Genomic DNA, 15842 nt, shown 5'->3' on the forward strand with positions numbered 1-15842 from the left:
TCAAGACTCCACACATATGCATGGAGACTTCTGGAAGGATGTGGACCCTATAAGCCCCTTATCCAGTATTCATTCCCCTTCCTTCCTTCCTAAAGAAGCCCTATGTTTGGGAATCCCCTTTTCCCACTTCTAGGAAGATCTCAAGTCCCCAGCTCCAGGGCTCCAACATGACTGGCCAGTCAGAACACAGCATCTACTGGCCACTGTCATTGATCCAGATTGAAGGGAAGGACTTGATTGACACAGAGGAGGATTGAGTAACAATCTCTCCCCAGCAGTAAGAATGCAGAAGCACGCTGCCCACTTGCTACTATGGCCATCTGACCTCAAGAAGAACTAGCCTCAGGATGACTTCCGTGGTGTAGATGACCCACAGTAGAAGTCAGAGAACTCCAGTAACACTAAGAACAACTGAATCAACCAACCCCAGAGCCCAACTTTGGACAAGATAAAGACCCCCCTTTGCAGCTAAGCCAGTGGGAACTGGGGTTTCTGCTGTGGGAGCTGAAGCACCCTAGCAGATATAATCAGAATGTGTTAACAGAGCTGACCTTTGGGGACTGGGATTCGGGGGTCAGGGAGGCCATGTCTGCTCTTCACTTGATTCCCTTCCATATAAATTGACTCCCTCTCTGCATTCCTATAAGTGTGTATGGTTTATATAATTACAAAACCCAAGAACACAGAGAAGAGAGGATAGGACAGGGAGGAGCAAGAGCAAGAAGGAGGGCAGCCGTGAATGGACCACTCCATCTGCCTTGAGGTCCCCCAACCAGCCTGGTGACATCTCCGTCAGGAAAATGACACTGGAAATGTGGTGCATTTCCTGCTCTGTTCAGCGCTCCCTCCAATGCAGAGAACCCGCAGCCCTAGAAACCGTGTGAGCAATGTGGGAACCATGCAGCTGTCTGTTTAACCCAGTGGCTCCCGGGGCCACTCTAGAGGCAGTGAGGGCAGTGGGGGGATGAGCACTCTGTGGTATGTGGAGCAGCGAGGCCAGATCTGTGCCACCAACTGTGGTCCACAGACCAGTAGCATTGGCTGTTTGCTAGATCCAGCCCTGATCTACTGAATTAGAAACCACACTGCAACAGGATCCCAGCTGGCTCTGTAGACATTCACAGTTTGAGAATACTCAGCACGTGTTACATACATCTGCCATCAACTGAGCCAGCCCTGTGCCTGCATCCCCACAGCCACAGGTCACAAGCGCCATACCCAAACTGATCAAGGTTCACTTAAAGACTGGCTTCACCCTTGAGAACAGAGGCCACTTGCAATAAGTTAAAAATCACATATAGACTCAAGCACTGAAAATACAGCTTTAATATTCACAAATGGTTTTCCAGTCATGCGATTACAAACAAATAACGGTTATGGGAAGGGAAATAACGTGGGAGTACAACTGGCATTTTGTCCAGACACGAAAGCAAAGCCATTCAGGCTTAGCCAGATGCCTCAGTGATTTATTTCTCAAGCCCTTTCCTTTTGGGAGTGGAGGCTGACCACGCCTCGGGCAAGCTGCCTTCCCCTTGATTTCCAAACCTGCCAGTTTCAAAGCAAAGGTAAAACATGTATTTTGCATTCATTTACACCTAACTTACTAGCAGGCTGTTATTAAGAGCTATTCAACACGCCCGAAACCTCGGTGGGGGTGGGTGCGGGGGGTGTCTTTTCAAAGGACTTTAAAGTCCCTTTTGTTTTGAAACACAAATTATGCCTTCAAGGTTCTCAAAAAGGATTGAAGAAAAACTGAGAGCCCTAAATACAAAAGAGCTCTGTGTTTGGCAACATTCTTCCTTCCTCAAGGCTAATCGGACTTCTGAAAGGTATGGGTACCTTTTCCAGAACTGTCTCAGAACTTCACAACTTCCAGTCACCCACATTTTGAACAAATACTCCCTTACTTGTCCATTTATTCTGATTGGGCAAAGTTTTATTGAGACCCTCCCTATTAGGAGCCCAGCACTTAGGTAAGCAATGAGTGAGGACCAAGCCCTGAGTCGATAGACAGAGCCAGTGAGTCATCTAAGCCAGCTATCCGCCCGCTTCCTTCTGTAGACAAGAGAAGCCCTTCCTCCTGTCAGAGTTGTTTGAACCAGAGCGACTCCATCTTGAATAGGAGCTGCGCAAAATGAGGCTGAGACCTGCTGGGCTGCATTCCCAGTAAGTCAGGCATTCTAAGTCACAGGATGAGATAGAAGGCTGGCACAAAGAACAGGTCATAAAGACCCTGCTTATATAAAACCGGTTGCAGTAAAGAAGTCGGGAAAACCCATCGAAACCAAGATGGCAACAAGAGTGACCTCTGGTGGTCCACAGTGCTCACTATATGCTAATTATAATGTATTAGCATGCTAAAGGCACTCCCACCAGCTCCATGACAGTTTACAGATGCTATGGCAAGATCAGGAAGTTACCCTATATGGTCTAAAAATGGATGGGCCCTCAGTTCCAGGAATTGCTCCCTCTTTCCCAGAAAACTCATTAATAACCCATCCCTTGTTTAGCATGTAATCAAGAAGTAACAATAAATAGAAGCAGCTGAGTGGCCCATGCCGCTGTTCTGCCTATGAAGTAGCCATTCTTTCTTTACTTTCTTAATAAACTTGCTTTCACTTTACTCTATGGATTCATCTTGAATTCTTTCTTGCGTGAGGCCCAGGAACCCTCTCTTGGGGTCTGAATTGGGACCCCTTTCCAGTAACACTCATGTGGGGAATCTATTCCAGGTGCTTCAGATATGCAAGTGTGAGCCTGCGACTCAGGAACACACTTCCTTCCTTCAGCTGGGCACTGGCTCAGAGATGATCCCAGGACCCAAGCCAGACCAATCAGATGAGTTTTCTCACAGAGCTTGCAGGAGCACAGTCTCTTCTGCTGGAGCCCTCGGAGGGTAGGATGTGAGTGGGAGGTGTTTGTGGCCAACCTGCCAGTCTGCAAGTTAGTGACAGGGGGAGCCCCGACCTCCACACGAAGGCCCTGAAATGTTAGATCTATTCTTGCCTGAAGCCAAAGTCAGACCTGCCCCTGGAATTTTTGCTTATGTGAGCCCGAATTTCTTTACATTTTTCTTAACCTAAGTTGAGTAGGACTTCTGACCTTTGAAAGAGAAATTCAGGCTGATCCAGTCTATGGGGGCTTTATCCTCACAGAGGGAGCTTTGATCCCTTCCTGTGGTTACTTCTATACCTCCTGTGTATGGGAAACCAGCTGATTCGTCTGCAACACCTTAGTTACAGGGATGGACAGACTCCAGGAGTGGAGCCTGAAATGCTCTTTCCAACCTTACTTCCCTTATTAAACTACTCAAGCATTCTTCTCTGTCCAAATTGGTCTACTAATCCTGCCCTATTATGGGCTGAATTGTGCTCCCCCAACCAAAGAAAAGCTATGTTGGAGTCCTCACCCCCAGTGCTTGAGAGTGTGACCTTGCTTGGAGATGGGGTTTTTACTAAGGCTTTTGAGTTCAAGTAAAGTCATTAGGTGACTCCTCATCTGATAGGGAGATTTGAATACGGACACACACGGGGGGAACGCCAGGTGAGTGAAGGCAGAGGCTGTGGTGATGCACTCAGAAGCCGAGGGATGTCAAAGGCTGACATCAAACCACCTACAGCTCTGAGAGAGGCCTGGAGCAGACTCTCCCTGACAGCCCCAGAAGGAACCAGCCCTGTCAACACTTCGCTCTCGGCTTCTGGCCTCCAGAACTGTGGCAGGATAAGTTATTCTAAGCCACCAGTTTGGGGCACCTGGTTATACCAGCCCTAGGAAGCTACTACCTGCCCTAAACATCTCTGCCTCCTCACCCCCGAGTCCTCCTGCAGTTTTCTTTTGATTCCTCTGAGACCAGCACAAATGTCCGCTGCCCTGTAGGGCCTTCTGGTCACCCTCATCTCAGTCATTTCTTACTCCTCAGACATGGTCATAAAATAAATCCTTCGATCACCTGGACTACCTTTCAACTCCTTTCAATAATCTATTCTCAGATATCCCTGATGTAAATTCATGGGAGCCCTCCGGAGACTAAGAGCTCACTCGCTCACGAAGCAGCCTCTTGCGCTATTTTCAGCCCTAATTGCTAGGAAGGTCCTCCTTTATCAAGCTGAATTCTACCTGCTGATCTTAATTCATTCCTCTTCAGCTAGGATGACTAAGCCTCTCCCTTTCATGTACGATGGAGGCAGGAGAATAGGGCCTGGAAGAAAACATAAGGCCGATTCATGCTGACTTCCTAGAACTAAATCAATTGGAAACACTTCAGCTATGACAGGAAATATCCTTTCCATTTACAGAGGGCATACACCAAGTAAATGACTCTGTAACTTAACTTCATCCTCTTCATTTACATAGGGTGTACACAAAGTGACCAGTGGAAACCTCTAGAAAATTCTGTAATGGGGCTCTTGAGCCCCCACGCTCAGGCCCGCCCCCACCCTGTGGTGCGTACTTTCGTTTTCATTTTCAACATGTCTCTGCTTTTGTTGCTTCATTCTTTCCTTGCTTTGTTTATGTATTTTGTCCAGTTCTTTATTCAAGACGCCAAGAACCTGGACACCCTCCATCAGTAACATGATGATCCTACAGATTTGGAGGAAATGTAGCCTATTTTCCCCTGAGTTGTCTCTGTTCCTGCCTAAACATCCCAATTCCCTGCACAGCCCTCACGATGATTTCCATGGCTCTCACTGCCCCAGTTCCCTCCTCTGAACACACTCTATTTCATCTGTTGCTTCCCCAACCTGTAGCACGTGGGACCCTGACATGTGGCCTAACAACAAAGCAACCAACTTGTCCCGGTTTTTCCTAGGACTGTCCTGGTTTTAAACAGGAAGCATCATGTCGTTGGATCCCCTCAGTCCCTGGCAGCCTGGGTCGGTTGGTCACCCCCTCCAACCAGCTCAAGCAACTTTGGCTTGGTATCTCCTTTCCTGTGACAACTTAATTACGTGGCTTAAATCACTTTAGCTTTTTAAGGATCACAGCTCTGACTCGGCAGATGCATGCCTGCAGATGTCTTCTAGTCAAAAATTTAATTATTAATTGATTGGCCTGTTATTTTGCTGTCTTAATGACCACAGTATATGAGAAAGCAATCTCATGATCCCATCTTAGGCTAGATATGACCTACATTTGGCCAATGCCCATTGATTTATGCAGGTGTAGCTTTAATCTTGAAGCAAAAAGCTTTTACTGACTTCATCCTATTGTTCACTGAACACTGCTACATGCCCAGCACTGTGTGAGATGCTGGGGAAATAAGCATGAAAGATACAAGGCCCCCAACCATGAGGGGCTCACTCAAGGCTCATGGAAGGAGTACACGCATCCGCAGACAGAGACGGATGTGTGGCAAAGGCTGCATTCCTCTTCATCTTCTGTTTCGGGAAGCACATGTGTGAGGGAGAACAAGAGACAGAGACCCTGCTTCCCGCTGCCTTCCCTGAAACACGAGGCCTAAGCTCTGTGGCATCAGGCAGCTCAATCTCTGACCCCATACCTGACAGCAAACAATTGGACATTCCCAGGACCCTATGCACATCCACAGGTTGTTCAGAAGTGAGAAATAAAAATAAAATTGTAAGCCCCCAACTGACTGAATGGACCACTTCTTGGCCAAGAGAATCCCAGAGAAACCTTGGAAGCTGAGTTCACAGCTACAACGGATGGAGATGGGACACACCTCATTATACCCCATTCCTCACTGCCAGTCATTAGGCTTTCTACCCTATGGGCTAAACAGAAACCAGTCCTTTCAAAAGACAAGGTCCTTCCCAAGCACAGCTTATCTTCCCAAGCACCCAAAAAAGACAAGATCCTTCACCCCTCCCTGAGACGTTGCCTCCTCTATTCCCTTTTTCTTCAAATGTTCACCTATCTTATGTCAAATGTGGATTTACTGGGCACTGAAGTCTCCCAAGGATGTCGCCATTTGCCTCAGTGCCAACCTGCCCCCCTTCTTGTAAGGAAAATGTATAAATACTAAATCTCCTGAGAACCTCTTTGAAAAACACAGCCACAGATGCTTCTGTGACTTGTGTTTCTCCCGGGCATACCCTCAGTTGGCTCAAAAAACCGTGGTAGTTTGAGACTCAGGCCACAATCCCTCAGAGGAGGAGGAAGGAAGAAGAGGCTGGCTAAGGCTTGAGTGTCAGTGGTAGGAGGCCTGGGCTCTGAGGTGGCTACAGCCAGTTCCCCATGCAGCTGGGCTGTGAGCCATGTTGGGGACCAGATGACAGTGCAGACAGAGATGGAAAAGGGACACAATTGGAAGAGGAGATCTAGGAAAGGTGGAAGGAGGCCCCAGGTGGGCCTGGCAGCATCAGAACCCATCTCACCCTCTGCTAGTACCAGCACCCGCACCAGCCACAGCTCAGGTCTCCTGAGCCCCAAACCAAGCGCCTGCTCACTACATGAGTTTTCTTTCTTTTCTTTCTTTCTTTCTTTCTTTCTTTCTTTCTTTCTTTCTTTCTTTCTTTCTTTCTTTCTTTCTTTCTTTCTTTCTTTCTTTCTTTCTTTCTTTCTTTCTTTCTTTCTTTCTTTCTTTCTTTCTTTCTTTCTTTCTTTCTTTCTTTCTTCTTTCTTTCTTTCTTTCTTTCTTTCTTTCTTTCTTTCTTTCTTTCTTTCTTTCTTTCTTTCTTTCTTTCTTTCTTTCTTTCTTTCTTTCTTTCTTTCTTTCTTTCTTTCTTTCTTTCTTTCTTTCTTTCTTTCTTTCTTTCTTTCTTTCTTTCTTTCTTTCTTTCTTTCTTAGATGGAATTTTGCTCTTGTCACCCAGGCTGGAGTGCAGTGGCGCAATCTCGGCTCACTGCAACCTCCTGAGTACTGGGATTACAGGCACCCGCCACCATGCCCAGCTAATTTTTGTATTTTTCGTAGAGGTGGGGTTTCGCCATGTTGGCCAGGCTGGTCTTGGACTCCTGACCTCAGGTGATTTGTACATGGGACTATTCTTAAAAGAACAGTAAGAATCCCAGATCAAGTCCCATTACTGGGACTTCAAAGGGACCAAGATTCTTGGGCTACTGTGCTTGCTGTTTGCTGCTTTCTGGTTGGGACCTTGACTGAAATGAGTAGGTGCTTGGCTGGGGAAAAGAGGTTCCTTTTTTGGGAAAGCAGCTCACCTGCAACCTAGAAGCCTGGGCTCAGGATACCTGTGAATGCTCCATCCAGACTGGCAGACCCACAGGGACAGCAAATTCCAGGTTACCCGGGGATGGCGGAGAGGACTGGGGAGTGATTACTCTGGATTTGTAGCCCCCATTTTTCTAAGAGATGGTTTAATTATTTTTTTCTCTCTCTTCTTTTCTTATTCCCCCAGTTCCCCACTTCCTACTTAGCCCTTTAGAAATGCAAATACAGGCCGAGAGTGGTGGCTCATGCCTGTAATCCTAGCACTCTGGGAGGCTGAGGCGGGTGGATCACCTGAGGTAGGGAGTTCAAGACCAGCCTGGACAACATGGTGAAACCCCGGTCTCCACCAAAAATACAAAAATTAGCTGGGAGTGGTGGCACACACCTGTGATCCTAGCTACTCAGGAGGCTGAGGCAGGAGAATCACTTGAACCCCAGAGGCAGAAGTTGCAGTGAGCTGAGATCGTGCCACTGCACTCCAGCCTGGGCGATAGAGCAAGACTCCATCTCAAAAGAAAAAAAAAAAGAAAAGAAAGAAAAGAAAAAGCAATGCAGATACAGCCTTTTACCTCCCCCTTCACCAGCCTCTCCCTACAGGGCAAGTTCTTTTAATTATCTGCTCCAAAACAAGTCTGGGGAGTTACAAGTGGATTTACAAAGCAAAGCAAGCCCGATATGAAACTTTCCCCCTCCAGGAGGTTGCCTGCCCATGAAGGTGCCAGCAGTCACCAGCCTGACCAACCAGTAGGGAAGGCATCAGAGCTAGCATGGACCCTTCACCATTGCTTGTTCCCTCCCCTGCCTTTTAAAAGTGCCCACTTTGTGCTCTGAAAGTGAAGTGGCACATTTAAAGACAAGATGCCTCTTCCCCTAAACTGGCTTCAGAATAAACCACTTTCTTTATACCAGAACTCACTCTTGTTAATTGGACTCTGCATGCGGTGAGAGCAGTGAACCTGCTGTTCAGTTTCAGGTTCAGGGAGGTTTTAGGGGGTGAGGACAAAGTTTTGAAATTAGAGAGACCTGGGGCTTGCACAACATTATGAATACACTAAATATCACCAAAGCGTACCCTTTAGAAGCCTTAGTGTATATTATATGAATTTCATCTTGATTTAAAAAAAAAAAGGATCCCTGGCCCCCAAAGTGCTCTCTGAGGACTGAGGACACCAGAGGTTCTAGGTCACAGGCGATTTTTCTTTACCTGGCACAACACCAGCCTCCCACCCAAGGAACAGCTGCCACGGTGGCCTTGTGACCTCCCTGAGCCCCAACACGCTCAGCAAACCCCTGAACACAGATGGCCTTGCTCCACATGCGAGCTGAGCACGAAACCCCTCCCCTTCCCACAAAGAGCTGGCTGTCTGATGCAGTCGCCTTTGTCCAGACCCCACTGACTCCTCTGATGACAAAGTAATTCCTATAGAGCAAGGCCAAGAGAGATCCAGGAGCCGCAGACCCCCAGGCACAGCCTCACCTGATCCTGGGTCATCACTGTCAGCAAGAGTATCAAACCTGTCGCCCCACAGGGCTCCTCAGAGGGGGCAGCACATCCTCTGTGCCTATTTACTCACTTCCACCCTGTTTCCAATGTCCCCATCACATGGCTTCTCCACTGTAGGAGAGGAAGTCCAGGAAACCCTCTGGTTCCTTGGCAGATGCTGCTGTGCCGACAGCCCTGGGCCAATTTGCAGCTTGACTGGCAGGGAAGCTGTCGGGAAAGACAGTTTTCAAGAGTGTGGCTGTTTTAACAGTTTCCCAAGATCATCAACATTGGGCAGCTGGACCACGAAGAGAAATCTCACATTTATTTAAACTTGGTAATGTTAGAGACAAATGCTTGTTCCTCGGTGCCGAAAAGAAGAACCAGCACTCAAAGAATCTTCCCAGCAAGGCAATTTTACTTCTGTGGAGGGGTGCAATGTGCGGATAGAGCAATGGTGAGAGCAGCCTGAACGAGGGAGGGGAAAGGGTTCTTATTCCTGACGCAGGTAGCCCCTGCTGCTGTGCTGTTCCCCTATTGGCTAGGGTTGGATCGCACAGTCTAAGCTGATTCCAACTGTCTTTTTTAAAGAGAGCAGGGGTGCGAGCCAGAGTGGAGTGGTGAGTAGTTTGGCGAGAAAGGTGGTTACAAAACAGGTGACTCAGGATAATTCAGGTCAGAGCAGGTGACCAGGGGTGACTCAGGACGGAGCAGGTGACCAGGGGAACAGATGTGAACTACTGATTAGAACTGGTGGAAAAGGTTGTTTACTGAAACTAGGGGTGAGGGGGCAAAGAGAACCAGGAAGTTAAACTTTAAAATGGAGAACAAAGAATAAGAGAGTTGAACATACTGACATACTGGTTCTTTGAAGAGAAACTTGGAGTTTACTATATTTAACAGTAAGGGGAAGCTGCCTTCTGCTGCTGGGAGGACAGGCTGCAGCCAGCAAGGGCTGATCCCACCTCAGCTGGGAAGGATTCACCAGGAATAAAGGCGTCTCACAGGTACAGGCAGGTCTCCCACATCGTGCCAGGAGAGACAGGGGAAGCAAGTGTATCTATCTTATCTCAGATTCCCAAGCATCTGCCTCAGCAGGCACCCCATACATATTTAATATATGAATGAGTGAGTGAGTAAATGAATAAATGGATGGGTGGACATTCTAGTCAAGTTATTTGGGAAAGGCCAGTTATGAAGAAGATGCACATTCTAGGGCACATGAGGTCTCTAACAGGGGCCCACCTGAAGCTGCGATGCTATCACCCTATTACCATGGCAGAATAGAGAATGGAAGGTCGGCGGGGGGGTTAAAATTAAAGCCACATCATCAGGGGTGAGGACAGTCACGAGAGTGTGCCATCTTTGAGTCTCAGTATTGGTTTCCTGGGGCTGCCATAACAAAGCACACCACATTCCAGGTGGCTTAAAACAGCAGAAATGGGGGCTGGGCATGGTGGCTCATGGCTGTAATCCCAGCACTTTGGGAGGCAGAGGCGGTAAATCATCTGAGGTTGGGAGTTCGAGACCAGCCTGACCAACATGGAGAAACCCCATCTCTACTACAAAAACTACAAAATTAGCCTGGTGTGGTGGTGCCTGCCTGTAATCCCAGCTACTCAGAAAGGTTGAGGCAGAAGAATCGCTTGAACCTAGGAGGCAGGGGCTGCAGTGAGCCAAGATCGTGCCACTGCACTCCAGCCTGGGAACAGCAGAAATGGACTCTCTCACGGTTCTGAAGGATACAGCTTCAAGGCATCAGCAGGGCCGCGTTCTCTCTAAAAGCTCTAGGGGAGGATCCTTCCCTGCGTCTTCCAATGTCCGTTGGCTGTCTGCAACCCTTGGCTTATAGCCACATCACTCCGATCTCCACCTCTGATGTCACGTGGCATTCTCCCTGTGTGCCTCTGTATGTCTGTTTTCTCTTCTGAAGGACACCAGTCATTGGATGAAGGGCCTACCCTCATCCAGTATGATCTCTTGATTGATAACATTTGTAAAGACCCTGTTTCTAAATAAGATCACATACAAGGTTCTAGGGGGACCTCCTCTTGACTGATTATATCTGCAAGGACCCTGTTGCTAAATAAGATCACATTGGAGGTTCTGAGGGGGACATGAATTCTGGGGACACTATTCAGCCTGGTGCAGTAAGTCATGGCGAGCCCTGAACAAATGCCCACTGCAAGAGGCCATCCTTCCGAACTGAGCTGCTTCTGTACAGGGAGCAGTGGGCTTCTTGCTGCACAGCTGAACCCAGGCCCAGAGTTTGAGACAGGCCAGGAGAGAAATCTGTGGTTCCCCATGTGACCTGTTATTTCAAACTCAAATCCCAGAGTACTTTGCACAGGGAGAGGCCTTGGCATTCTTGTTGTTGGGAAAGCAATGATTTAGCACCATTAGCGAGTCACAGAGAGCACAGAAAACAAAACCAGGACAGGGTTAATGGGGAGGAAGTATCTTCTCACATCCACTCACCACCTATGGGACCTGGTGACCTCAGAAATGAGGCAGCCACAGAACAAAATAGCCAAACCTTGGGCAGGGCAAGGAGGAAGAAGGGGAAATTGGGAAAAATGAAGCATGCTGAGCACTAACCATGCACTGGTACTCTACAGACACAGTCATTTAGTCTTCACAGCGTCCCGGATCAGGAATGGAGGGGCTGCTGGAAACTTACAGTCAAAGCAAGAGCAGCCTCTTCTGCTTCCTAGGGGAGTAGCAGAGTTCTTCTCACGGAACTCATGGTTTTGAAAGGCAAGGTGCCAGCTAGCCAGGATGGAAGAAGGTCTCTATCAAAAAAAAAACCCAGACATTCCGCCCACCACCCCAGCCCAGAAGCCCCAGGGAAGGAAGCCAGGGGACAGCAGAGACAGAGATGGAAAATGAGAAGCAGAGACAGATAACAAAGATCTCCCCAGGGAGAGCACAGTTCTGACGCCAGTGCAGCAGGGCAGCGGGCTAGACCGGGAAGGAAGGCAGTGAGCAACAGATCGGTTCCCCTTGCTGGGATGGCAAGAAAACTCAGGAAGGGAAATGCTGATTGCCTGGGCTGCCCTTTTGTTATCCCCAGACCTTCTGCAATACTCATGCATGCAAATCGGCATCAGTGGAGACTGCTGTTCTAGAACCCAGAGCCACTGGCAGGAAAGACCCAAGGCAACCCAGAGCAGAGCTGGGACCTGCAAGCAGTAGAAGACAGGTGGGTAGCCAACCCAGAGTCCCCAGAATCCCTAGGGAAGGAGGAGATTTGGGATTTCCCATAGGACTGTGAGGAATATTTGTGTTATTTTATTTGAATGTTTTATGAAAGCATGACCACAGAAGTTGAAGGACTCAGCCACACCCCTACAGTGAAGGTATTCCCTCCACTCCATAGGAAAGTAAACCATAGAACATTTGCACAGGCTACCTGAGACCACAGTTGCAGAGGAATAAAAGTGGAATTTGCACCCAGGTCCGAGCTGAGCCAAAGCTCATGACCCTTCTGTCCACCAGGCTTCCCCTGAAAGCAGTGTGAACTCATCTCCTTTTTAAGTCCCTGGCAACCAGAAGAGCTCAGCTGGTACTCAGCAACTCCAAGAAGCTCGTCAACGCCCATCAAAAAGACGCTGATGACATCACCCTCAGCAAAAGGAGGCCTAGAATGAGGAAGCCAATGGCTGCTTCATGCCCTCTAATTCCTATCTTTTCAAGAGCCCAGGCCTGGGGCCCAAATGAATGATCAACTCCTTGGCACAAGAGGGTATTCAGACTTAGCAAGCAAAAATGGAAGGGAGCAAAGCAAATCAATTTATGTACAAAGTCTTGCACTCATAGTGACCCAACAGAGCAACAGCCCATCCTTTCTCCAATTTGTTCATCTTGATGGTGGGTGGGGTGACTGGCTGAAACATCATAGCTCAGCAAGACAGGTGGTGGCCTTACAATTAAAATAGCTTTTCAATAATTATGAACTAGTGAACATGGGCTGGGAGGATGTACATATTAGGAGGAAGAATGCAGCGTGTCACCTGCTCCTGGCCAACTTGGAGGACTGACTTCAAGGCACTGCCTTTCGGCAGCTCCTCTGTGCTTGAGGGAGTGGCTCCTGTCCGCAGATCTCTGTGCCTGTCACTAGGTTCTCTGAGTTACACCCAAGAACCCTGGACACCTCAGTGCTCTGCAGAGGGAGGACAGTTGCTCAGACCTGGTGACCAGGAAGACGAGGTAGAATGAGTGACAACTTCCCCCAAAGACACCAAAGCCTCACACATTCATAATAGAAGCTATTGGGCATTTCCAGGGGCTCAAGCACAGCCACCTCCCTATCTTGAAGGTCATTTCCTACAATGCTGGGTACCAACTCTGTAGCCTAGTGGGGTAATCATTTGCAAAGCTCACCTGGTCCTTTTAAGAGCCAGGCAGTGTGTAATGCAGTGTTGTTTGCAACAGCAAAAGCTCCGAAAACCATCAAGGCCATGACCATCTGGCCAGTCAGCTGGCACAGTTCTTAACTCGCATTTTTTTATTGTTAAAACTTTATCTTCAGAATTCTCCCCAGGTTCTGATAAGCATAGATATTCAGTGCAAAATGGACTAGTCCATTCAACCTTAGAAAAGAGGACTTTCTTCTACTGTTTTTTATTAATAGCAATCAAATTATTTTTATTTATTTATTTAAGACTGTGTGTGTGTGTGTGTGTGTGTGTGTGTGTGTGTGTGTGTGTGTATTTGAGATAGGGTCTCACTCCTCTGTCACCCAGGCTGGAGTGCAGTGGTTGTGATCGAGGCTCACTGTGACCTCGCCTCCGGGGCTCAGGTGATTCTTGTGCCTCAGCCTCCCAAGTAGCTGGGATTACAGGTGCCCGCCACCATGCTGGGATAATTTTTGTATTTTTAGTAGAGATGAGGTTTCATCATGTTGGTCAGGCTGGTTTTGAATTGCTGACCTCAAATGATCCACCTGCCTCAGCCTTGCAAAGTGCTGGGATTACAGTCGTGAGCCACCGTGCCCTGCCAAATTATTTTTAATTGTGGAAAACTACACATAACATAAATGTTACCATCTTGACCATTTTTCCAGTGTATAGTGCAGTAGTGATGAGTACATACACCTTGCTGTGAAACCACCAGCCATCTTCAGAATGTTTTCATCTTGCAAAACTGACAGTCTTTACCCATTCAACAACAACTCTCCATTTTCTTTTACTTTTGAGCTTTAAAAATTCTATTAATAGACCATGGTATATGGTAATTCACTTTTCAGCTCAAAAAATTTCTGGAAACATTATGCATAGAGTCTTAAAAAGCACCAGCACCCTCATCCGCCCCCGCCGGAGAGTTCACAGGAAGACGGTGAGGGAAGAAAGGGACAGAACAAAGAGACACAGAAGCAAAGGTAAATGAATGTTTCACGAGAAAGAGGCCTGGGAAGTGCAGACTTGGAGAGGCTGCGTTTCAACCACGAGGTCACCTTGGGTAATCCCTGGCCCTGGCCTCAATAACTTTTACAAAGGAATCTCCCTAGCACCAGGGTGATAAGCAAGACTCGTTTTGCGCCCCTGAGCAGCCCCATCCTTGGACATGACCCCATCAGGCAGCATGCATGAACAGCCGCTCCCTTCTAAGCAAACTGCTAAATAACTTCTAGAAAGAAAATGGTCCTTAATATTTGGGGGATGGAAAACAGAACCATTCTGAGTCCATACATGAATTCAGATTTCACAGTGTAACCCTGACTTTGTGAGGGTTTAAAGGACCTCCAGGGCCCATCTTCAAACACACACACACCAAGAATAACTTCACAGGGAAATATTTATTTCATGAGACTCTTACAGGCTGCCCTTTGCCCTTTGCCAACAACAGATGAATTCCTACCCACAGAGAAAAGCCGCAGGTTACTTTTTCCAGCAAGCAGACCAAGGCTGTGCTGAGCAGAACAGGAGAGCAAGACTCCTGGGCTGGCATCAAGAGGGCCAGAGCCCATAAATGCCTCCCTGAAGATACCTGTGCCCACAGTCGCCCTGTGCTGGAGAACCCGGCAGGTCCAGGATGCCAGGACCGGTCCTGAGGCAATTCCTGCACCAGCCCACCACAGAAGGAGGCCCACATCCACGATCAGGCAGGCCTTCCACATTCTCTCTGCATCTGCCTTGAAACTGGGCACATTCTTCACACCAGCAATCCTACTTATCATAATCTAATTTCAGGAAATAATTGTGGACACACACAAAAGAAGGACAGAGAATTAAGAATGTTCTCTGTGGGGTTGTTTACAGAATCCAGTGATTAGAAACAACTGAACTTCCGACCGTCTGAGGCAGACTGAAAACATGGCATTTTGTCCGTGGGCTAAAGGAGAAGCATCCCAAAGACAGATGGTCTCTAATGGTTTCGATGACATAAAAAAAAAGTTGCACAATTGAATAATTACACATAAATATAAAACAAAAAATATATATATATATATATATATATATGACCAGTGTGAGGGTAAGCAGTTAGGTAGAAAGATCTGTCTTTCTCACCAATATGAGGTTTGGATTGTAAAAATCTGAGGTTGGCTAGCAAGATCATGAATACTATGGGATTGAGAGAAAAACAATTAAATGACCTTCAGTATGCTTCGAAAATACAGGAAATGTAAGTTCATGGAGAGGGGGTTACTACAGAAACAGCCTGAGAGCTGGTACCCTGCCCCGGGCAGTGCTGGGAGGGTCTAGGAGTCCCAGAGGTAGCCAGCCCCACACCTCACACTGGGCAGGGGTGGGAAGGCCCCACTGGAGAGTTTGGGGGTTGAGCGACGACTGTGCCCCATGTCCCCACTGCCTGCCTGTGTGGATGGACTATAGGTGAATAGGAATGTGAAGGTTCCTATAGGCCCCATGAGGTGATGACGCCCTGTAGGGGGTGATCTCAGGCCAGCCACATTCCCTGGAGATGTGTGTTCAGGATGAAGAGGCTGCGGCCTGCAGGCTTCATCCAGGCACGAGCATAGAATGCCTGAAAGGCCAGGACAGAGCAGCCTGTCCAGAAAAGACATTATCAAAGATGCAGGTGGCACATGTGAATTAAAACCCCTTTTCTTCAAGCCACCCTGAGGTTACCCCCAAATATCATCATGTGAAAATAAGGCAAGTGGAATACTACCTGAATAAGCATTTACTCAAAGACACAGGCTTCCAAGAGCAGTTACTCCATCAGAAAAAGACTATGTTAATGGTTTAGAATGAACTTCTACCACCT

The 15842-nt window shown here is 47.8% G+C and overlaps 1 protein-coding gene across 2 annotated transcripts in view; it reads right to left on the bottom strand.

The window, feature by feature from the left end:
- CPXM2 (carboxypeptidase X, M14 family member 2) overlaps positions 1-15842 on the bottom strand; it is a 146183-nt gene that overhangs the window by 35312 nt on the left and 95029 nt on the right. The window lies entirely within an intron of this gene.

This window comes from Macaca fascicularis, chromosome 9, assembly GCF_037993035.2.
Source record: "Macaca fascicularis isolate 582-1 chromosome 9, T2T-MFA8v1.1".
Classification (NCBI taxonomy): Eukaryota; Metazoa; Chordata; class Mammalia; order Primates; family Cercopithecidae; genus Macaca; species Macaca fascicularis.